The sequence below is a fragment of the Pseudorca crassidens genome, chromosome 6 (genome assembly GCF_039906515.1).
Source record: "Pseudorca crassidens isolate mPseCra1 chromosome 6, mPseCra1.hap1, whole genome shotgun sequence".
Lineage (NCBI taxonomy): Eukaryota > Metazoa > Chordata > Mammalia > Artiodactyla > Delphinidae > Pseudorca > Pseudorca crassidens.
In genome coordinates, this window is record NC_090301.1 from 14,158,609 (window position 1) to 14,183,502 (window position 24,894).

The following is a 24,894-nucleotide window of genomic DNA, read 5'->3' on the forward strand; positions in this document are numbered from 1 at the left end:
ATAATATATCCTTGTAACTTATTTTTTGTTTGCGGTATGCGGGTCTCTCACTGTTGTGGCCTCTCCCACTGCGGAGCACAGGTTTCAGACGCGCAGGCTCAGCAGCCATGGCTCACGGGCCTAGCCGCTTCGCGGCATGTGGGATCTTCCCGGACCGGGGCACGAACCCGTGTCCCCTGCATCAGCAGGCGGACTCTCAACCACTGCGCCACCAGGGAAGCCCCTCCTTGTAGCTTATTTTTTACCTAATAGTTTTTACCTCTTACTCACCTGTATCCATGTTGCCCTTCCCCCTTCCCTCTCCGCACTGGTAGGTACTAGTTTGCTCTCTATATCTGCAAGAATTACTGAATTTCCTTACTCAAATATCTGATATGCTAATATTGTACATAATTTACTAGAGGTCTAATGTTTCCACTTTGTTCTTTTATTAAGCCAATTCCTTTTGATATTTGAGTGACAAATTTGCAATAAACTCTTATTTGTCCTCATTAAAAAAAATCTGTTCTTGTTTTCTTCAACTTCTCAGGGCAAATAGTACTTAAAAATCAATCTGTAATTTTGCCATTTGCAGCAACATGGATGGACTTGGAGGGTATTATGCTAAATGAAAATACTGTATGATATCACTTATATGTGGAATCTAAAAAATAGAACAAACTAGTGAATATAACAAAAAAGAAGCAGACTCACAGATATAGAGAACAAACTAGTGGTTACCAGTGGGGAGAGGGAAGTGGGGGGCAACATAGGGGTGGGGAATTAAGAGATACAAACTATTAGATATAAAATAAGCTACAAGGATATATTGTGCAACATGGGGAATATAACCAGTATTTTATAATAACTATAAATAGAACATAACCTTTAAAAATTGTGAATCACTATATTATACACCTGTAACTTATATAATATTGTATATCAACTATACTTCCATTTAAAAACATGTTGTTTCACTGTCTTAAAAAAAAAAAGTCTGCGCTTCAAAGGGTTGAAATATCCCCTGGTACTTACTACCTCCTAAACTGGTACAGAAATTTAGGATGTGTTAGTGATTTACCTTCATTTCTGCATGTGCTAACTAAAGTTTTTTTAATAATTCATATATAATATCAAATGATATTGGGTCTAGAAAAGCCCTAGGCACATAGTAAGTGCTTACTATGTTTGTTAGATGAAGAAACAAATTAAATAGTTAAAATTAATGTTTTTCCTGTTTAGCTGCTTTTATTTTGTTTTTAATTTGCTTGAACATATAGATCTGGCCTATTTCCAGGAAAGTTTATTTCAAGGTGTACATTTACCAAAGTCTCCTTTACAGGGCAATCCAACTGGGTGTATGGCATGTCACTATTATACAATTTCTCAATCAGAGAACCGGTTTGGCTTATGTCTAGCTCAGAATTTAGGCCCATATGAGTTTTATGCTTTTTTGGTTTTCTTCCTTTTGACCTGGGCTCCAGGCCTAACTCGGCAAAGACTGAGTTAAATGTATCTTCCAGTCTGCAATAAATAAGAGATAAAATGTTGAGATTCTTAATATATAAGTAATTTAAAAATCAGTAAAAAAAAAAGGTACTTCTGGGCAAAAGAATTGATTTCAACCCAGAAATAACCAGATGATAGAGTTGTTATGACCGTCTTCCACATGTTCAAGAAACTAGAGAAAAGATTGCACCTGGAAGATATGAAGACATAAGATATTAAAAAGATAAAACTCAAACTTCTAGACATGAAAACTATAATGTCTGAGTTGAAAAACATACTGATGGTATTAATAAAAGATTACCTATTGCCACCCCAAAAGTTTAGTGTCGTACTGAATTGTGTCCCCCAAAATTCATGGGTTGAAGCCCTAACCCCCAATGTGATGGTATTTGGAGATGGGGCCTTTGGGAGGTAATTAGGGTTAAGTGAGGTCACGAGGTTGAGGCTCTCATTACGGGATTAATGGCTTTATAAAAAGAGAAAGAGAGAGAGATTACGCTCTCTCCATCTTATAAGGACACAGCAAGAAGGTGGCTTTCTCGAGCCAGGAAGAGGGCTCTCTTACAACTCAATATCAATAAAAACAAATAACTCAATTAAAAAAATGAACAGAAGACCTAAATAGACATTTCTCCAAAGAAGACACACGGATGGCCAAAAGGCACATGAAGAGATGTTCAATATAGCTAATTATGAGAGAAATGCAAATCAAAACCACAATGAGGTATCACCTCACACCAGTCAGAATGGCCATCATTAAAAAGTCTACAAATAATGGATGAACCTTGAAAACATACTAAGTGAAAGGAGCCAGTTACAAAAAACCGCATATTGCATGATTCCACTGACATGAAATATATAGGATAAACAAATCTATAGAAGCAGAAATCTAACTAGTGGTTACCAGGGGCTAGGAGGTGCATGGTTTTGGAGGAAATAAGGAATGTTAAGGTCTGAATGTCTGTGTCTTCCCAAAATTTAGAATTTGAAATTATAATGCCCAATGTGGTGGTATTAGGAAGTGAGACCATTGAAAGACGATGAGCTCATGTGGGCTCTGCTCTCATGAATGAGATTGATTGCCCTTATAAAAGCAGCCTGAGAGAGCCCCCTCACCCCCCTGCTATGTAAGAACAAAATGAGAAGTCAGCAGTCTGCAACCTGGAAGAGGACCTTCACCAGAACCCGACCATCCTGGCACCCTGATTTCAGATTTCCAGCTTCTGGAACTGTGAGAAATAAATTTCTGTTGCATATAAGCCACCCAATACTGGTGTTTTGTTATTAGCCTGAACAGACTAAGACAAGGAGTGACTGAAAATAGGTACTGAGTTTCTTTTTGGGGTGTAATTAAAATGTTCTAAAATTGTGGTGATGTTTGCACGATTCTGTGAGTATACTAAAAGTTTTAAATTGTACACTTAAAATGGGTGAATTATATGGTATGTGACTTAGATCTCAATAAAACTGTTAATTGAAAAAAAAAAAGTCTACAAATAACAAATGCTGGAGAGGGTGTGGAGAAAAAGGAACCCTCTGACACTGTTGGTAGGAATGTATCAATAAATTGGTGCATTACCATATGATCCTGCAATCCCACTCCTGAGCATATATCTGGAGAAAACTCTAATTCAAAAAGATCCATACACCCCTGTGTTCACAGCAGCATTATTTACAATAGCCAGAACATGGAAATAACCTAAACGTCCATCAACAGATGAATGGATAAAGAAGATGTGGTATAGATACACAATGGAATATTACTCAGTCATAAAAAAGAATGAAATAATGTCATCTGCAGCAACATGGATGAACCTAGAGATTATTATATTAAGTGAAGTAAGTCAGACAGAGACAAATATATCACTTATATGTGTAATCTAAAAAAATGATACAAATGAACTTATTTACAAAGCAGAAATAGATCCACAGACGTAGAAAACAAACTTGTGGTTACCAAAGGGGAAGGGTGGAGGGGAGGGATAAATTAGGAGTTTGGAATTAACATATACACATACCACTACATATAAAATAGGTAAAAAACAGGGATTTACTGTATAGCACAGGAAACTATTTTCAAGATCTTGTAATAAACTATAATGGAAAAGAATCTGAAAAAGAATATATATATGTATATATAAAACTGAATCACTGCTGTATGATTGAATTAACTATACTTTGATAAAAAATAAAGTTAATGGAAATATAAAAAAGAAAAAGAAAAAAAAGTGGGGAGATATATAAACCTATTTTATAATCAAGTCTATTTGGAGATCATGTCTACACCTCTGAGGTGCTGTTTTGTTGTTTTTAATGTTCAGTCAGCAGTGCTGGTACAAACTGAGGTTCTAAGCTGACAATTTTAATAATGTGTTCTGATTTTTAAAAAATAATGATTGTAATGGAGTTTTATTTTCCAGAAGGAGAATCCAAAGAATAGAAGCAGCAATCATAGAGAAAAAAGGGATTTTTTTTTTAAAAGTCAGTGAAGGGTCAGTATATGTAAGAAGAAGCTCCAGAATGGAACCACATACATTATTCGAATAATGTTTGTCAGTTATTTATAAGACGTGTTTAATCCCAGACATCTGATTTAATTATTCCACTATGATAGAGATGATATGTGTATATCATTTATAAACTACTTATTGTTTTAAGCAGAATTCACAGCAGAGCTTTCTAATGGGCCAAAGTGACCCACCTACTTTGTAGATGTATGATCTCTAACATAATGCCCAAAACTTAAAAGACTAAATAAAGGTGATCATAGAAACTTTTCTGTAGAAGATCTTTGAATAGGAAAGTGCTAGTCGTCCCTATTACATAGTTATTTGAATTCAAAGTATTTAAACATATTTCAATACTTATGCTTATATACAGTTATAAAATGCTTCTTTTGGCAATTTATTTTTTTAAATTAATCTTTAGAACAATTAATGGTGCCAAGGAATAGTTTATTTCAAAGACTTGATATTAATAGATGTAATAGGCAATTGATTAAAATAAAAGCAAAGCAGGATCATGAATCAACCCTTTTTAGTGCTTATAAAGGATTAAGCGCTCTTATCATTGCTTTATATGTATTCATTCATTTAATTCACGTGAAATGTGATGGAAGCTAAGGCACAAGAATACTAAAGAATCATCACCAAGATCACACAGCTAGGAAGAAATAGATTTGTGATTAAACCCAAAAATATTGTTCCTTTGACTGCTTTTAACCACTTCATTATGGCATCCAGGAATAAATGTGTTCACTATAAAAAAAAAAGAAAGAAAAACAAAACAAAACAAAATGCTTCTACTTAGAGCCCATGCTTAGATATCACAACAATATTAAATTGCTGTGTTTCTTGGTGCTTAGTCTTAGTTTCTGTATTAAGGTTGGTAACAGAAGGTTTGCTGATGACACCCTAATGTAGCACCATGGTAAACAAGCATCATTGCACAGTGCATTATTCACTTAGCACTAATAACTTAGTCCTGAACAATGTAGTGAACACTTAGCACTAAACTCAATGTAAGCTGAGTTGATAGAGGTTAGTAAGTGACAACAAGCTTTAAAAAGCCATAAAGTAGGGCTTCCCTGGTGGCACAGTGGTTGAGAGTCCACCTGCCAATGCAGGGGACACGGGTTCGTGCCCCAGTCCGGGAAGATCCCACATGCCGCGGAGCGGCTGGTCCCGTGAGCCATGGCCACTGAGCCTGTGCTCCGCAACGCGAGAGGCCACAGCAGTGAGAGGCCCACGTACCGCAAAAATAAATAAATAAATAAATAAATAAATAAGTAAAAAGCCATAAAGTAGAAACTTGAATTGGGAGAAACTTGTGTCCATAGGTATTAGGACCACATTGTTCAAGCCTCAGATGCTTGCAAATGCCACAGCCTGAAGCTTTATGCCCTCACAGAATGGCTCCAGATTTCTGTAATTTTCACTTTGGGCTTATGTATTTTTGTGTTAATATGAGTAACACAGCCAATTTAATTTACTTTAAATTTATGCTATAAAGAAGATGTGTTGCATTCTTGGGTTCAATTTTTATTTCCTTTTGGAAGTCATTTCTGTTTTGAAGCAGTAGAATATATTCATTCCATTTTGAGAAGAAAATCAGTGGGAAAAAGTTTGCTATATAAAACCTTGCTTCACAGTTAACTTCCATATCTGTTCCACATATTGAGTATTTTTTTAAAAATATATTCTCCTTTCAAGCCTTTTCTATAGGTTTGCAAAATGTTGAAGGTAGAAGAGAAAGAATGTGCATTCTCTCTGGTGAAGCAATTTAATGGTTCTGTTTTCAATTATTTTCATAGGATTTCCATAAAATAGTTGAATAAGAAATGTTTCTGCCAATTCTTGTGTCCAATCTTACTAAGTAATAGCAACATAGTTGGGCTAAATCTTATTTTTCCAGGATATGTAGCTAATTCTCATTGCTGTTTCTATTGGCAGATGCTTCCCTTCCTTAATCTGACTCTACATTTTATCTTCAAAGAATGGACCATTTTCTGTCTATGCAACAGGAAAGTGGTTTTTAAAAAATTTTCCTTTCCTTATAGTCAAAGCTAGAACCTTTCAGGCTGCCAAAATAGTTTGTCTCTTTCCTAAATCAATTTCGTCAAAGAGTTTTACATTGGATTTGGAGTTGTTCTTTAAAGTTTGAATAGCTAATTTAGGATTCACAAATCAATCAAATATCAAGTGCTAGGAGTATTATAGGTAGCTAAAGATGGAGCATGGTTTTGTAGCTGAAACTGAGGTAGAAGGAAAGACGCTGAAACTGCTTTTGGAAACAAGGTATTTCTGAACTTTTGCAAAGGCACCCCTCCCCCAATTTAATCCAGGAAAAACATATTTATAAAATCAAGGTCAAGAGATATTTCGGTTTCTGAGGTTCAGACTGACTAATGCTAGCCTGCTTTGCTATAGTGGATTATTGTGAAGATTTAAGTTGCCTAATTAAGATCAAGGATACAAATGTGTCTCCATTGTATCCTGGCATCGATTTAGGTCATCAAAGCCTTTTGCAGTTTTCTGGTGCCTAACTAGGCTCCTAAGACTTTTGCAATTTGTTTTTCATTACAAGTTCCACACTTTCTTTTCATTACAAAATGTTTTATAAATTCTTGTTTAGATATTTTCCCTCCTTATCTTTTTTTTTTCTGCTTTCCCCATTCCTAGACTAAAACAGCTTAATAAGTGTTTCCTCTGTGTGCTTTCTACTTATTAATATTTTTCTCTGGTAAGATTCCTTCCAATGGCTACTCATGGAGTTGCTGACTAAAGACATTTTTACAAATAGTTTTTAGTGGTATTTGACTATGGTTTGGATGTGGAGAGCAATTATAAGATCTGGAATTTTCACTAACATTGACTTCCTTGCATGTGCACTCGAGGGAGTATCCTGATGTTTGAAAATGGAAAATTATTGAGTGTGGGGAGGTGAGGAGCTGCAGGAGGACAGAGATTGGAAAAAGCAGTAGAAGCCTTTTCAGTACTGTGTCCATGAGTTACAAGCACATTTCCTAACCCCAACTGCCTTCATTATAACTTAGCATGTGAAGCCTAAAGATATAACAGTTAATCAGACCCCCTTTCTTTACACTCAGAGGCACTGCTGAATTCATCATTCTCTTGCCCTGTGGTCTTGCCTTGCAGCAAACCGTCTCCTTCCTGTTACCAGGAGGATTTTTTTTTTTTTTTTTTGCAGTGCGCGGGCCTCTCACTGTTGTGGCCTCTCCCGTTGCAGAGCACAGGCTCCGGACGCACAAGCTCAGCGTCCATGGCTCACGGGCCCAGCCACTCCATTGCATGTGGGATCTTCCCCGACCAGGGCACGAACCCGTGTCCCCAGCATCGGCAGGCAGACTCTCAACCACTGCGCCACCAGGGAAGCCCACCAGGAGGATTTTACTTGTGGCAAATTGGATCATTTCCACACCCCTGTATAAAAATTCTTTAAGGACAGGTCTCATCTTCTACCTTCACTCACTGTGATAAAGACCAATCTACAGGACCTTTTTTTTTTTTTCTTAGATTCCATATATATGTGTCAGCATACAGTATTTGTTTTTCTCTTTCTGACTTACTTCACTCTGTATGACAGACTCTAGGTGCATCCACCTCACTTCAAATAACTCGATTTCATTTCTTTTTATGGCTGAGTAATATTCCATTGTATATACGTGCCACATCTTCTTTATCCATTCATGTGATGATGGACACTTAGGTTGCTTCCATGTCCTGGCTATTGTAAATAGAGCTGCAATGAACATTTTGGTACATGACTCTTTTTGAATTATGGTTTTCTCAGGGTATATGCCCAGTAGTGAGATTGCTGGGTCGTATGAGTTCTATTTGTATAGCTAGTGGGAAGCAGCCGCATAGCACACGGAGATCAGCTCGGTGCTTTGTGACCACCTAAAGGGGTGGGATAGGGAGGGTGGGAGGGAGGGAGATGCAAGAGAGAAGAGATATGGGAACATACGTATATGTATAACTGATTCACTTTGTTATAAATCAGAAACTAACACACCATTGTAAAGCAATTATAGTCCAATAAAGATGTTAAAAAAAATGAATGTTGATTAAAAAAAATCGATCTATTTTACAAGTTGTGGTAGCTAAGAAGTTGGGCATGCAGAAGATACAGCCACTTACAAAAGCAACTCATTACTTCTGATCACATGCCATTGGCTAGAACTTAATCACATGATCACACTTATTTGCCAAGGAGGCTGGGAAGTGTAGTCTATTATGTGCCTGGGCAAAGAAGATGAGAATGTATTTTGGGTGGAGAGCTAGCCTTTTTTGCCACAGTACATTAGTTTTTAAAACTGTTAGCAATCACAATAAGTATTCATTAATTCAGAATTTCTCTCACTAGAAGAAAAAAGGGAACTGGCATTTACTGAAAGTTTACCATGATTATTCTAGGGGAGAGATTTGGTCTTATTCATTTTTCTTTCTACTGAATTTAGCAGATTGTCTAGCACACAGAAAAATCTTTGCTGAACTGAATTTTATAAAAATATGGAAATTAAAAATTATATGCATTATAAAATCAAGCTTTCATAATCTTGTTCATTGTTTTCTGCTTTTTTCCCCCATACCTGTACTGTTATTTTTTTTCCTTTTGTTCTTTCTAGTGTTAGCCTTGATACTCTTCTGCTCTGACATTAACTAAAACAAGCTGTTCAAGCTTACTTGAAGGTGAGGGTTACTATTCTTCAGTGGCTGCCTGAGACTGACTTTTAGTTGGTTCTGTCCTTACCAGCAAGACAATTCAGACAAGTTTATGATTTTCACACATTTCATTGCTGATGACTAAGGATAGTTCTTCTGGGTTATTCCTTAAGGAGGACATTCAGAAAGAAGAGGGGAACTAAAACCCAAGTCATCAGCCCTCTAGGTAAAAAAATTTTCTTTGAAATTTTAGAAAAGCCTGTGCCCACTCAATCCTCCTCCTTGTTGTAAAAATAAATCATAGCCCTTCAGAGTTGAAATGTGGCTCAAAGGCCCCGGTTGATTTCAGTGCCATTTCTATAGAAGTGAGAGTAAGGAGGAGAGGAAGAATAGACTCATGTACTGGCAGGGTTAGACAAGAGGTTGTCTAGGTAGGGACCAAAGGGTTACAGAAGAGAGAAGGCTGGGGTTGGCTCCCCAGCCAGGTGAGCCAGATCAACCCTGGCAATCAACGAAGAGAAAGCCGTTGAAGCCAAATCAACTTCACATCCAGAAAGGAAGTGAGACTCTTCTGACTCAGACAATTAACAGCCACTTGGCAGCTACAGGGCTAGCTTCAATTTTACATTAAAGATTGCCAAGATCTCATGCCTTGTTCCTTTTCCCACCTTCCCCTGCGTCAGTGAAACATCAATGCATTTGTAATCTTGCCCTGGGTTACCTAGGTTAGGTCAGGAGGGGGTCAATTCCCATGTTTACCAGGCTGAGGATTCCGAAGCCTCCCATAAGGCATCCCTAACAATTTTTTTTTTTTTGGTTGCACCACGTGCCACGCAAGGTCTTAGTTCCCCAACCAGGAATTGAACCTGTGCCCCCTGCGGTGGGAGCACGGAGTCTCAGCCTCCGGACCGTCAGGGGAGTCTCCCATAACTCATCCCTTAACCATCCCTGGATAGTGTGGCTTGCCCTCCTCGTCCTCATGCTGGTGGCATTATGAGTGGCACCTCCATGGACTGCTGAGGGCTCTCGAGTCCCATCAGTGGGTGGGCTAGCCAGGATTTGCTTTGGACAAAGGTGGAATTCTAGAAGCTGGGATACATACACCAATAACTAACCACTATGGCCAGAGGTGCTGGTCTCTACCTGATGTTCTTCAGAGAGAAGCAACCAAATTTCATGAGACTGAAAAAATTCTCATGATAGGAGTCTCCTCTCTCTCAAGTAGACTTTATCCATAGCAAATGCCATTTTCACAATAAGTCCTGGAACTATCTCTAACTTTGAACTTCAATATTGAATGCTTATTTCCTTATCCTCTTCTAGGAATGATTTACCATTGTCTCAAGTGATTTATCAGCAAGACACTAACATTTCTCTCTCATTTTTGAGGCAAGAATCTTATAGAAAAGCAGACCTGTGTAAAGATGGGTTCAACTTTTTCTCTGTCTACAGCCCTTTTGGGGAACCTGAGGAGGGGTTGGAGTGCTTCCTCTAGTTGAGAATCATCGAGAAAAGCCGGAACAGGGAAATGGGAAGGGCTGAACTCTGAACTCTATTCAGGGAACCAAGTGAGAATTTTGGAGGTGTCAACTTTTGCAGCAATTATGAACAGTTTGCTCCAAAGAACTCAGAGTAAGAATGAACTGTCAATTCATTATTTCCCTTCACGTTTCCAGTCACATATTTTTTTAGCTGCTTTATAAATGTTCCTTATGACTCCACAACCAATTAGTTCTGTCTCCGAGCTTTGTAGTAAATGTTCATTAGGCAGACAGGTCACACATTTCTCCAACTGTAGAATCTGGCCATGAAATTGAAAAGTTCCTGTCCTCACTATTTTGGACATTCACGGAGTGACCCTACCCACCTTGTAAAGCTGAATAAATTGTCTAGATTTGAAGTGGTTGGCGATAAAATCAGTCAAGGAATAACTAGGGTGATATCATGTCCGGAAAACCTCTTGCAAAAAAAAAAAAATACTTTTAAAGGAAACACAAAGTGGAAAATTTCAAATAGTACTGGACTAGTACCACTATGGGAAAACATTTTAAAGCTAACAGGAAATGCATCTGAAAGTTGTTTACCCTAACTGTCTGAGAATGCATGTGGGATGAATGAGTCCTGCTGTTCCCTAGAATTACCTCACCATGGATGCTGGCAGGGGGTGCCCACAGCAGCAGAGCTCTGGGCCTATGTCTAGTGGGTGGCTGTCATTCCTCTCCCTCACGTTTGGCCTGGAGCAAAGTTCTTTCTCAAATTTGTAAACTCTGGAGTCACTGCATTGTTTGTGTTTATCATTTCTGCTGGCTTTCCCTGCTGAGGACCAGTCTCTTTGTCTTCAGTTTAAGAAAGATCATTCCAGGGAAGACCCTGAACAAAACATCAGGCATTCATTCATGTGGCATTAAATAGGCTTTCTTCCTCTGCCTTTGAGGAAAAAAACCACAGAGAACAAAAACCAGTTTGGTACTTTAAACATTTTCAAACTACAAAGATGAGGTTCCCCAAGATGGAAGTGATGTGTTATAGTAGGAAAATCACAGCCACAAAAAAATGGGAACCCGGAGATGAGCGCTTAATCCTTGGCTTTTGCTCTCACTGGTTGTGTGAATTTGGGCAAGTTGCTTGTCCTTCCAAGCCTCAGCTTCCCCACCTATAAAATCAGGGACTGTTAATGCCTATCCCACAGTGTTACAGTGGAGATGAAAAGAAGCAATGAGCCTGTCACAGTGCCCAGTCTGTGTAGCTCTCGTGTCCCTTCACTTTAGACACTAAAGTCCACCTTGCATGGCTCTTCTTGAGACTATGTGAGTCCTCTTTCTTCCCCCAATATTTGTCTTGAGTCACAGAAAAAGGGAAGTAAATATCTGAGCAGGAAAATGATATACAGTTTTTAAATGAAGGGCTAAGCTTCTTTTATACATTCTCTTTTAACTGTGAGTTGTGAGTCCATGGAAAAGCTACATTTTTTGAACTCTAAATGTGGCTTATAATTACTGAAGTTTCTTGAACTGGCTTCAAAAATAGAATTTATTTTTCCTCTATACATCTAAGCATTACCAACTCACATAATTTTTCTCTTCCACATTTTTGACAATCTTTTCTTTCTCTGCATGATTGAAATCTTTGCTCAAGCAGGTGCCAAACTGTCACAAGTCTAATAAATTTATCATGAATATATCTCACTTTTATCAAGGATTTGGTTCGATCTAACAGAGCAATCCCATCACCAGTCAACTACCAGGTTTTAGGGAAGTCATTATTAGGGAAGATTTGCACTCCCCCATCTTCTCCCAATAAAGAGTAAGCGTAAGTAGCTAAAACTGCTGTTGAAGCAGGGCTTAAAATCTTTTCACATCAATATTCCATTTTGGGTTCCAGTAAGATTCCCTGGGCTACATAAGTAAGCAGTATGGAAAAACAGTATGTGAATATAAAGTTTTGCTTATAGAAAAGGTGACTCAGTATGCCTCCTTGTGGTAAACTGATTGAGAAAATGCCTCAATTCTCCCACCCTCCCTGAACCTCTGCCCTTTGCAATGTGACTTTGCCATTTCTGCTGTCAAGCGTGAAATCTATTTTCCTGTCCCTTGAACCTAAGCTGCCCTTTTCTCTCACTCTCGCCAATAGAATGAGGCCTCACCCCCAAACCCAGGCCTTATGAGGTCTTGCACACTCTCTCTTGCCTGAGCCATGAGAACAAGCTCGGGCTAGCTTCTTGGAGGATGAGAGACTCTGTGAAGCAAAGCCAGTCACCCCAGCCAAGACCACCCTATATTAACTAAAAATTAGTTGACTGCCAGATATATAAGCAACCCCCAGCCAAGATAAGAACTGCTTAGCCAAGCCCAGCCAAGATCAGCAGAGCTGCTCAGCCAACTCACAGAGTCATGAGTGAAAATAAATGTTTAATTTCATGCCTCTGATGTTTTGTGGTTTTTTATGTAGCATAATTGTAGCAACAGATAACTGATACCCGCCAACTAAAAACTGGCCCTGGCCATCCCCTTCTACAAGGATTAAATCATGAGCAGCTGCAGCTGCTGACTTTCAACACCCCCCCTTCAAAGGAGTTCAAGGTAGAGACCAGGAAGGAGGCACCCCGTGCTCTGGGAAAAACTGGCAGGCCGGGCCTTCAGATACTTAGATATTTTCAGGAGAAGACTTTATAAACCTAATTCTTGCATCTCCTCATATCTAGAAAAGCAGTAAAATTATTCATGGTAACGTCTGCTCCTCGTGACGAGAAGCAACCTTCACAAGAACAGCAGTAAACTTCTACAGAAAGTATGTGCTTGATTGCATGGATTCCCCATCACCAAAGTCACATATATACCAACCTTCCCCCCTACCCCTTTGGAGCAGTTTCTCAGAGCTGTCTGAAATGCTGTCTCCCAGGCTATAGTCCTCATTTTGCCCCAAATAAAACTTAGCTCACAACTCTCATGCCATGCATGTTTTTCAGTAAACATATATTAACTACCAAAAAATGGTGGGAGCTCCTGGAGTGATCAGGGAGATTTGTAGAGAGGCTGCCTTGAGATGGGAAAGGAGAGATTCTGTTTTTGTCTGCCCTAAACGCTAGACTTTCATTTACTCATAGTATGCCTGGAGCGAGTCTGGTGACCAAGGCTTAGTGAAAGTGTGTCACACTTTTTGTTCAGAGGGCTACTCTGTGCTATGAAAGGGCAATTAAGACTTTGTGGCCTGGGTTCTCAAACTGGGGCACAAATAATTCAGGTGTGGAACTGTGATGCCGGGGGTCAGGCAAAGCTATGCAACAAAGGTGATATATCTTGTGGGGGGACATGTATTATCTTGAGGACTTGGGGGACAAAAGTAACATGTTTTTTTAATCAAAATAAAAAGAAATATACAAGAGAATGTAAAGTTCCAACAAATTTTTGTTGATAAAACACAACCATTCATTTCTGTCTCCTCTTCTAGCCGGGGGTTCACTTTCCTGGACGTAAGATGCATTTTTTGAACAGTTTAAAAAACACTACTCTGGGCACTGTCTTCTCAATTTTTCTTTTGTGATTTTTATTCTCCCATCATCAAAAGTTTTACTCTTCCAGTTGCCATGTCAAAAAACCATTTTATATCTTTTAAATGTAATCTCTGGTTCATGTTTATCAAACTTCACAAATGGAGGTTATTTAGAATTAAATTTCTAATAATGTGTTGTGCATGCTTTCATAATCCTTCCATTGACATATTCCTTATGGTCTAATTTACTCCCAATCAGAAAAAAGAAAAGGTGACCACTCATCTAATGAGAAAACAGATGTTTCACTTTTGACATTGGAAGGATAATGGACCCTGTTACCTGTCTGACCCTGCAGTCTATTAATTTCCCACACTGACCACAAGCAGACCCCTGCTATTCCACTGTTGATTATTTCAACCACCATTACAAATGTCTCCTCACCTATTACAGACTGACTGTATTCCTCCAAAATTTGTGCATAGAAGCCCTAACCCCCAGTATCCAGAATGTGATTATATTTGGACATAGGGCCTTCGAAGGGGTGAATAAGTTAAAATGAGGCCTTCAGAGTGGTCCCCAATCCAATCTGACTGTTAAGCAGAGGGAATTTGTACATACAGAGAGACACCAAGGATGTGAGCACACCGAGGAAAGACAATGTGAGGACAGCAAGAAGGCAGCTGTCGGTAAGCCAGGGAGAGAGGCCTCAAGAGAAACAAGCCCTGCTGGCACCTTGGTCTTGGACTTCCAGCCTCCAGAACTGTGAGAAAATACATTTCTATTTTTTAAGCCACTTAACCTTCAGTATTTTGTTATTGCATCCCTAGCAAACTAATATTACTATAAAAAACTAGCTTTAGTCCTTCAACTGTCTGTAATTTTTCGTTTTCTTCGTTTTCTTAAGTGCTAAGAAACAGAATAGTGTCTCCTCTGTTCCTCATTGAAAACTTTCTCTTAGCTCTCCATCTCTTGGTTATAGTCCCCAGACTGGCCCATTGTTGGCAAGTATTTGTGATCACCTTACTTATCAATGCATATTGCTATTGGGTAGAGGATCATCTTGTTCTAGGAGTTAATAATGATGTGTGTTTGCATTAAAAAAATACTATACCCTTGTTTGTTTCTTAATTATGTTAATTTATTTCAACTCTATATTTCACTATAGAATTTTCTTATGTTTCTATAAATTAGAATATGTACAAAAATATATTTCTTATATTTTCACAGGATAGCTCCAAGTTTTTCTCACCAGTCCAGTTTTTCTGAGCATATATAGCTTTCAATGTGCTTCTTCTTTCTCCTCCCCTGGGCTGGGAAGACATTTCATTTTAACTTTTACCAGTTAGAAGAAATTCATAACAATCACTGTAAAATTCCAACAGGAAGTGAAAATATAAGAGATATTAAACTCTATGATTTGCAAAGTAACAGCAACTCTCATCTTTAGAGGAAAGGGGAAATTAAAAGCCCCAGTCAAAGCAAAGTTGAACACGTCCTTTAGGCAAAAATTACAAGAAAGCCTACAGAATCAAAATCAAGATGAACCTTCGTAATACAGGAAGTCTGATCTGATCCACCCTGCATTCTTGTCTTGGAGCAGTTGACTGTAACCTTCAAATTATAGTGAATGAATTGCATCACAGAGGGAGTGGAGGGAGGTGGGAAGATTTAGGGAAAATGTCAGACTTGAGTGGGAGCTAAGAGCTTGTGATTGCAACCAAATGGAACTGGGATATACTGAAAGAAACCGGGAATTATATATTTTTTCTTAGTTAAATACTTCTTGTGTTTTCCTTCCTGGGTTTGACTGGTATTTATTTTTCTCTACTTGTATCAAAGCAGCATGACATTCTCAATGGGGGGAAAAACAGAGTTTCTTATGGTTGTAATGGAAATATTTACTGGCCAACAGACAAGAATATGTTCCTCTAAGGGGAAGGCTGCATTTATCAAAGATTTGCTTGGATTTTGCCTTCCTTGCTGGGAACAGTTATTTACTCTTAATTAGCCCTAAATACAGCTGAGCGGTGGAAGGGCCTTATTTTAAAATCATCATTGCTGTTTTAAATCTGACTGCAGTAGAAAAGAATGACTGACAATGATTAAAAGGGCAGTTGATGGGCACATATTAGAAATCATCGTCAATAATAAAATCTGACAACAGGAACAACATGTACTTTATGTTCCTATAAACATAGCTTTAGTGCAAGTAAGCCCACATAATAGTACTTGTGGCATGGGCTGAATTGCTCTGAATTTAATTTAGAACAACATAAAATTTCCAGTATCAGCTGCAGGGTACTAGCCTCGGTTTCAGCTGGGGGGTGGCATCTGTTTTGAGAACTAAAGCAATTTCTGAGGTTGTACTGCATCTATTCTATTTAGAAGAACCTCATAAATATCTGGGATTCTCTGAAGATGATTTCACCTTTCCAGAGTGTCAGATGGTGCAGTCAATCTTCTCAGATGCTCTATGCGTCTCTCTTGATCACCTTCTCTCAGTCACAGAGAGACAACCAGACACACACACACACACACAAGCTCATGGCTAATTGAATCTCTTTTTTATTATTTCCTGCCTGTCAACCTAATACAAGTGGATTATCCTGAATATTCTTTGCCTTTAGTCTAATTTGGGGAACAAGGAAAGAAACATTTGCAGTGGGGATGGGAGGAACTCAGTGATGGTGTTTCCATCTCTCTGCTCCTTTCTGAGTCCCTGGATCACCTAGCTAGGGTCTCTGGGGTGGGGTGGCAGAGGAAGTCTCTCCCTCATTGCAACATTCATCCATGGTTGCTTCCTACCACCTTGAGCTGCAGCCAACATTGTAGCGTTTTACTTACATAACTTTTAAAAGCCTACATCACCGTTCACCGCCATTTTCCCCAAGGCACAACCTCAACAGGTTGGGAGGGTTCTCTGATCACAGCCACATGTCAATACTATTACCTCATCCCCTGACCTCTTTCCCTGCGTTAATAAGCAGAGGAAGTCCCTCTACTTTTCAATCCCAAGGGATGCCCACATTTCCTATTCCAGGATGAGTGACATTTCTTTTAGTGGAAACAACCACCACGACTCCCTCCCCCAGGTTTCTTATCAACGCAAACCTCAGCCTTGCAGTTTCTGGCAGTTTTGATCCAGTGGGAGCAAAGGAATCCCCTATTATTTAAATCCGCCATTATTTAAATTAGATCTCTATTCAGGAAAGCTGATCTCATTCCCCCCGTACATCCTGCCTGCCTGGAGGAAGGGAACAGAGTATTTTTGTGCTCTTCAACAATTTGCCAGCCTGAGCCCCTCAGACCAGCTTCCCTGAGATGGCCCCTAGCATAAAGTCTCTGATCCCACCAGGGTGAAGACCGGCATTTTGCTGGGCTGCGTTTTCATACTCTGACAAGGTTTGAGTAGAAATAAAGTCATTCTTTTTCTTTTAGGAATAATTAAAAGGTAAAATTTCTTTCTCAGAGACATTTTGCAAATACTGGTGATTTCCATATGTGACTTTTGATGGTTGACTTTTAAGCCTTAGAGAAAAAAAAAAAAAAGGAGCTGACCAGCGGGGAGACACTAATGTATCCTAGTTAACCAGAATAACCCCCCCCCAAAAAAAACCTCAAATCCCCAATGTGAAAGTTTTTATCATAATAATTGTTAGAGACCTGCTCTTTTCTACTTGAGGCAGGAAATCCCTACCCACAGGAAGTGGAGATTTAAGTCAGACCTGCAACTCCGTGCAAAAATAACCCCAGGCCATGCTTTCCCAAGAAAATGCAGGAATGGCAAATAAAATACAATTGCTATTTTGTAGAACAGCTTCCATAAGTCTCTCTTGGCCGTGGGGAAATGAGCAAGATGTTCTTTGTGAAGTTCATACTGATTAAACCAAATTTGGCCAAAGGAAATCTTATGTCTCTTCCATCTTTCTGTGCCCAGTCTCCAGTGGTTAAAACATGGCTGCAAATGGCCTAAAATATACACTCACTATAATTTCAGGAAGTGAAATGTCTGAAATGACCCTTTGGAGAAATTACAAGTGGAAATATATGACTTAAGTGAGAAACCAAGTAAGTAGAGGAAAGGGCTCTTTGGCAGTTACGAATGGAAGAAATGTACAGAACTCAGCTACCTGGTCTCACTTTGCAAAGTGGTCGGTATTGAGGTCCCACTGGACTTCCCAGGGCTGTAGTAGAAATAGGGCTGGCTGCTTCTTCCTGATAAAGCAAATTGCTCTAACTTCCGGAGCTTTCCAAATTGTCAGTCTTGAAATCCAAGATATTCATTTCCCCAAAATTCCTGATAGTAATGTGAAGAAACAATTCTCTATATTAGAAAGTTCAATGCTCTGATTTCCAACACAAAGGCATGTGATCTGGGTGTTACCCGTTCTTGCTAACAGCTGGAAGAGCTCCCCTGAAATTTCTTTTTCTTTTGTTTATTTAACAGATGTTAGTTGGGATTTTACTATGTACCAGGCACTATTTTAGGTGCTGGAGAAATGTCAGTGAACTAAAGAAGAAAAAATTGTCTGCCCTTGTGGAGCTTACATTTTCGTTTCAGGAGAAAGACAAAGATGGAGTAAACATCTGGCACGTCATCTGTTGATCACTATCATGGAGGATAAATAAAGCAGGAAAAGGGGATACAGAGTGGTGGGGGTCAGATGAGCAGAGACATGAACGAAGCAAGGAAGACAGCAGTGGGAAAGTGGGTCTAGAAATACTCATAAAATTAATATTAACTGTGTCTCTAGGATACCTCTAATCTCCATGCAGTTCCAACAGACAGAGGGGCTTAGAAACTCCCTTATAATAATAATAAGCAATGTTTATTGAGTCCTTAATATGTACTAAGCATTCTTCTAAACACTTCCCATGCATTTTCTCCACCAGTCTGTTCATCAGCACAATAACACAGGATAAGAGAGGTCCAGGGAAGTTAGGTGATTGGCTGGAAGTCACCCAGACAAGGCAATAAGTGCTGGACTTAGGACTTGAACCCACTGCCTTTCCAATTGACACCAAACATGAGAGAAACAATAACAGCTATCCCTTATTGGGTACCTGCTACATGCAGGCATTGTGCAAAGTGTGCCTTGCACGTACTGTATTGAATAGATGTTTATAAGGGAAAACTCCATCACACACATGCCCAGAACCCCAGAGCTTTGTTTCTGATAACATGTACTCTCTACCTTTGACATAGGCTTCTAACAAGACCGCCCCTTCTATCAAAATTCTCTCAGCCCCATTACACGATCTGCCCAGCAAACCCTTCTATGTCATGCTCTACCTCTCTGGCCTCATCTCCTACCACCCTCCTTCAGCTCACACCACTCCAGCCTCAATGGCCTTTTCTCAGTTCTTGGAATATGCCAGACACACATGGGCCCCCAGGCCCTTGAACCTACTGTTCCATCTGCCTAGAACCCTTTTCCTCAGATACACATCCAGCAGCTTTTTCACATCATTCAGTTCTCTACTCAAACATCATCTTATAGTGAGGCCTTCCCTTAGCAATGACTAGAAAACAGCACAGGGCTCTGCAACTGGTCCACCACTTTCCATTTCCCTGACTCTGCCTCCTTTTTTTTCACCATTTTTATCACCTCCTTACATATTTTATGATTGTTTTTCATTGTCTACCTTGCTTTATTAGAAGTCCTGTTTTGTTTACTTGTTTCCTCAGCAACTAGAACAATGCCTGGCATCTGACAGAAATTCAGTACATATTTTTAATAAATTATTAAATCACAGGGGCTGAACCTTATTGACAAGACCTGTGCATCCTGAAGACTATTGTTAACAGATGAAAAAGGTGCAACACTTTCTATATTCATCATATTTTTCTAGATAAGATTAATGTTCTTTACTGATAATACTATACAATTCCTTTGAGACCAGTAAAACAGAGAACCATTTCTTTGGGGTCCTGTCTTCAGAGTCCTTGCCAGGTAGAAGCTGGAGGTGTACCTAGGCCAGGAACTTTCACTTTAGCATAGTCCCAGGTGTTTTTTTTAGTTGACATTTGAAGAAAGAGTGATTAAGGAAGGAAGAGTGGTATGAAAGACTTCAATGTCTGCAAAAGTAATTGTTCCTGATACTGTCTACAAGTTAGGAAGTTACACAAAAATCCAGGGAAAAGATGTTAGTGTTTTGGATTAAGGTGATTATGGAACAGATAAAGAGAAGCAGATGATTTTGAGGTGTATTTTGTAAAGGGAAACAACAAGACTTGCTGAAGGACTCAAAGAGAAGAAATGAGGGAAATGGAAAACACAAGGATGATTCTTAGGATTTTGGCTTGATGACAATATTTATCTAAATGGGAAAGACTAGAGAAGGATGGGGAAAATCAAGTTATGTTTTGAACTTGATGTATTTGGAAAGCTTATAAGACATCCAAGTGGAGATGTCAAAGCTTAGGGTAAAGATGTGGGACTGGAGTCAGTTTTGGAGCCATCAACACAAATATGATATTAAAACCCTATGAATGGAAATTCCCTGGTGGTTCAGTGGTTAGGACTCCAAGCTTTCACTGCCAAGGGCACAGGTTCAATCCCTGATCTGGGAACTAAAATCCCACAAGCCACCCAGCACGGCCAAAAAATAAAATATATATATATATATATATATATATATATATATATATATATATATTTTAAAAGCTATGAATGGATAGGTTTGTCCTGTGAGAGAGTTTAACATGAGAGAGAAATCCCAAGATAGAGCCGTCATGTACAGTCTTCCAACACTAGGTCATCAGATGCTTTAGCTTGGCTCGGTCTCAGTTTCTCTCTGTCTCTCTCTGTCACACTCTTCTCTCTGAGGGTTGGCCCCTGGAACCCAACCATCATGTTTTGAAGAAGCCCAGTCTTCTCAGCATCTTCTGCCAGAATTGTGAATAAGTGGGCCTTCAGATGATTCCAGCTCCCAGCTGATATCAAATAGAGCAGAGGTAGAAATGCTAGGCAGTGTTGAGTCCCCAGTGGAGGCTGACCCACTCAGCCATTCAGTGGGCAGTGTAGAAAAAACCAATAAGGGGGTAAAACCAGGTTGTTTAGGGTTTCCCCCACAAAGTACATCAGAGAGAGGGGCATGGAATCTATGGGTGTATATAAGGTAGTGATTATAATAATGTATCTTGGCACAGACACTAAGAAGGGAAAACCAAACAGTGAGAAAGTGCTGAGGTCCCTGAGTTGGTGGTGTCGGTGAGGCTGAAAATATGCTACAGTTGAAGTCCTAGAAGTCTAGAAAAATCTGACACTCATAGTTTGATGTAAGATTTAGGCATCGTGGGTTGGAAGAGTGGAGAGGGTTAGCTTAAGAGCTCTGGGTATTGTGTAAGGCAGCTACTGGGGATGGCAGGGTCCAGGGACTGTTGCTAAGAAGTCAACTAATTGGCATCAACAACCAGAGACAGAGACTTTTCACTCTATTTTGAGAACAGATTGTATTACTTCAAATGTAAAACTTTCCTATAAGGAAAATGGACCCGAAAAATCCTTTACAAAGTTCCTCCTGAGAATTTTCTTTTCCAAGTACTATGAAAAATGACTGCAGTGTTTCTTATATTAAAGTTGATAATGATGTTAAATGTAAAAATAAATGAAAATCTGTTGGAAGTCTCTGGAACAGAACTAATACACCTGTAGCTGGCTGACATCATGAATCTCACTTTGTTTCTTGGTATTTGGCCTCAGATAACTTGCTGATCTCAGCCCGTGCTCTGTGGCCTTCTACTTGATGAGTTCTTGCCAGGACAGCTTGACAAATCTTGTAAAGACAAATACAGTGCCTGCAGCTACTATAACTGAACTGGGGCTGGGAGTGCGAACTTCAGCACCAAATGTACTTCGTTGTTGGGTTTTTCTGTCATTCTCTTAGTTTCTTTGTTTTGGAGGAGTTGGAGGTCATGACTTTACAAGTATCCTTATTGATACATTTCCTGTATTTGGGAGGTAAATTGAAATACAGGTTGCCCTATTGAGACACAATCAGGAAGAACCACGTATTCATTTGCTGGTAAATGTGATTGCTGAACTGTGTTACTTAGAAGGTTTCTAAAAGACTCAGCAAAATGAAAAAGACTAGCATACCAGGTGATAGCTTATAAATATTATTTATTTCCAAACCAGAGGAGAAAGGGGATTATAGAGCTCATCTTTACTTCTGCTTCCTCTCTCCTTCTCTTTCCATTTTCTCATCCTAACACTCATATAATCAAACCACAGAACTTATTCCTTCCAACCTCCAAAATTAATAAATTACTCAACCTCTAGAATCCTGAGTTAGCCACTGTCCAATAGAAATTTATGTGATGATGGAAATGGTCTGTATCTGTGCTGTTCAATATGGTGGCCACTAGTCATATGGACTTATTGAGAACTTGAAATGAAATTTCATCTCATTTAATTCCAATTAATTTAAATTTAAATAGCCATATGTAGTTCACAGCTACCTTTTTGGCCAGTGCAGCTAGATAATCAGTTCCATTCACTGAGTACTTACTCTGAGCAAAAAATAGAGTGGGAGAAGATGCAAAAGAAATTGAGCTTCTCTGCTGAGTAAATGTCCTAGGCGTTTGTCTATCAAACAGAATTCCTCAAGTAGACAAGCTCCCTGGAACAGTACAAGAAGGACAGCCTATTTGCCAGCTATCATACAAATGAAAAATCTGATCTTCATACGCTGATGTAAGATTTAGGAAAAATGGATGGAAACGTTAACTAAGCCATAGCACGTTTGCTTGAAAAATGGGACACATATCAGTAATGTTGCTGAAAATGTTGTTTTTTAAATGTTGTAGCCAAGTTTTTTATGGCGTAACAAACAGCCCCCAAATCTGTATGATTTATAATAACATACATTGATTATTCTCACCCACAAGTGTGCAGATTAGCTGGGGTAGTTCTGCTTCTGCCTGCAGGTTGGGCTCATGTCAGCTTCATGTGTCTCCCAGTGGGATCAGTGGCTTCTTGGAGGAAGCTGTTCTCATGGCAAATGGTACAAGAGGACAAATGATGCCCCGCAAGCTCATTTAAAGCCCCTGCTCATGTTACAGGCACTAACGTTCCATTGGTCAAAGCAAATAATATGGTCAACCTCAAAGTTGGTGAGGCAAGAATTTTTACTCCACCTACCTTAATGGAAGGCACAGTGAAGTCACTTGGCAAAAAGTATGGATGTATAGTTTTTTGCTGGGGGAGAGTGAAGAGTTTGGAACAATAATAAAATCTATCACAAATATTTAGAGCTCCAAGGATCTGGTGAGGGTCATATTTTCTCAGGGAGTGAGTTAATTCTTTCCTTCAATAGGTAGATTCTCCCTCCTCCTGTCCTAACTTCGTCAGGTGGATTCAACTCTCCTTGGTAACAGCAAACACCAGACAGAGCACCCAAAGTGTCAAATTGCCCCAGTTTCCAGTAACCCAAGCCGAATCACGAAGGCACCAGACAAGGAGAACCAGACTGGGGAAACCTGGCATCTACTTTCATGCAGCAACGACCATCACAGAGAGTAGGGGAGTCACTGTGGATTTGCCAAAACTCAATTTAGTGATACTGACTATGACTATACAAGGAGAAGACACATAGGCTTGTTGTGTACAAGATATCGATAAGCTTACAGGCTCAATGCAATCTTTAAAATTTCAAATCCAAGTTCAATCCCTTGTCATCTCATTCTTTGTCAACTCCCCAGCCCCTCCTTAGACCTTCTCCCAAGACACAGTTAGTAGCCCATGCATAGCTCCTCTTATAATTAGTTTTCTTTGTTGGCATGAGAGGTTTTAAATCATTCACTCTTTCCTTTATGTATTCATTCAACAAATATTGAACAAACATTGACTCTGCTTGGCGATGTTTTAAGATCTGGGGATACGGCAGTGAACAAAACAGAAAAATGTGTCTGTTCTTATAGAGTTTACATGCTGGTGGAGGAAAAACAAAACAGTAGACAACTGGACAAATAAATAAATAATACAATGTTTTAAAAAGATAAAGCAACATAAAGGGCTTGAGAATGACCAGAATGCTATCTCTTTCATATGGTGATGGGGAAGTTTGCTCTGAGGATACAACCTTTGAGAAAAGATATGAAGTAAGTGAGGAACAAAGAAAATGATAGAAAAAATATTACAGTTAAAGGAAGCATCAACAAGACAGGGATGTGCGAGGCATGTTCGAGGAGCAGCTTGAAAAATAATGTGAATTGAATGGAGACAAGTGGGGAGAGTAGGAAGTAGTTAGGCTGGAGAGGGGTTGAGAGCCAGATTACCTAGGACTTTGTAGGCTGGGAAATCCCTGGAACATTTTGAACAGAGGAACGATATGAATGTAAGTGTGTAGAGAGAAGACTTTGGAATGTAACTCTGAATGAACTCTGGAGCACCGTGTTCGGTGTCTGCCTAATTCCACGTCAAACCAACCTCTGTCCTCTGGGACCTGGATGCCAGGTGTACACCTGCTTCAGCTTCACTCATCAGTTCTTGTGCTTCCACAAACGTAAACATTCTGTGCTCTCCCCTTCTTAATCTCATGTATCTTCCAATAACCCCCTTGAATTCACTACCCCCTATTTTTTCTGTTAACTCAATCTAGTGCATGTCCCACCTTCAATCCATTAGGATGGAAATCTGATCAAACCAGCAAACTTATACCCTTCATTGCACACATGTTTATTGTACATTTGCTGTGGGCAAGCTTCTGAACCAGGAACAAAGAAGGCTCAAATGTGAATTGAAATGGATCTGACAGGTCAGGAATGTACAGCCTAATATGGAGTTTCCCAAGTTTTCAAGTATGCAGACCTCTAGTACCATAAAAATTCTCAATCTCCTGCTTAATAATACCTTAGTATATTTAATAGACATTCATTGAGAAACAATGTAATGACAAGAAGCTATTAAACATTCAATAACACCTTTTATGCATTTCTTTTTTATTAATGTTATGACTTCTTCATAATATTACTACATAATAGGAAATGCATATCTGAAACACATTATCCCTTCAGTACAACAGAAGTAAGTATAGATTTGCCATCCTTTGCAGTAATTCCACTTCCATCTTACACCTCTGGATCTTAAGAGAGGCACAGAACTGGAATAAAACCCAGCTGACCCCCAACTCCTTTGCTCTGACCATATGGACAAAGCCTAATGCACAGGAATATGTTTGTAACTTCTGTTACAAAATCTCAGACTTTAAAGATGTCCCAAAGTAAAC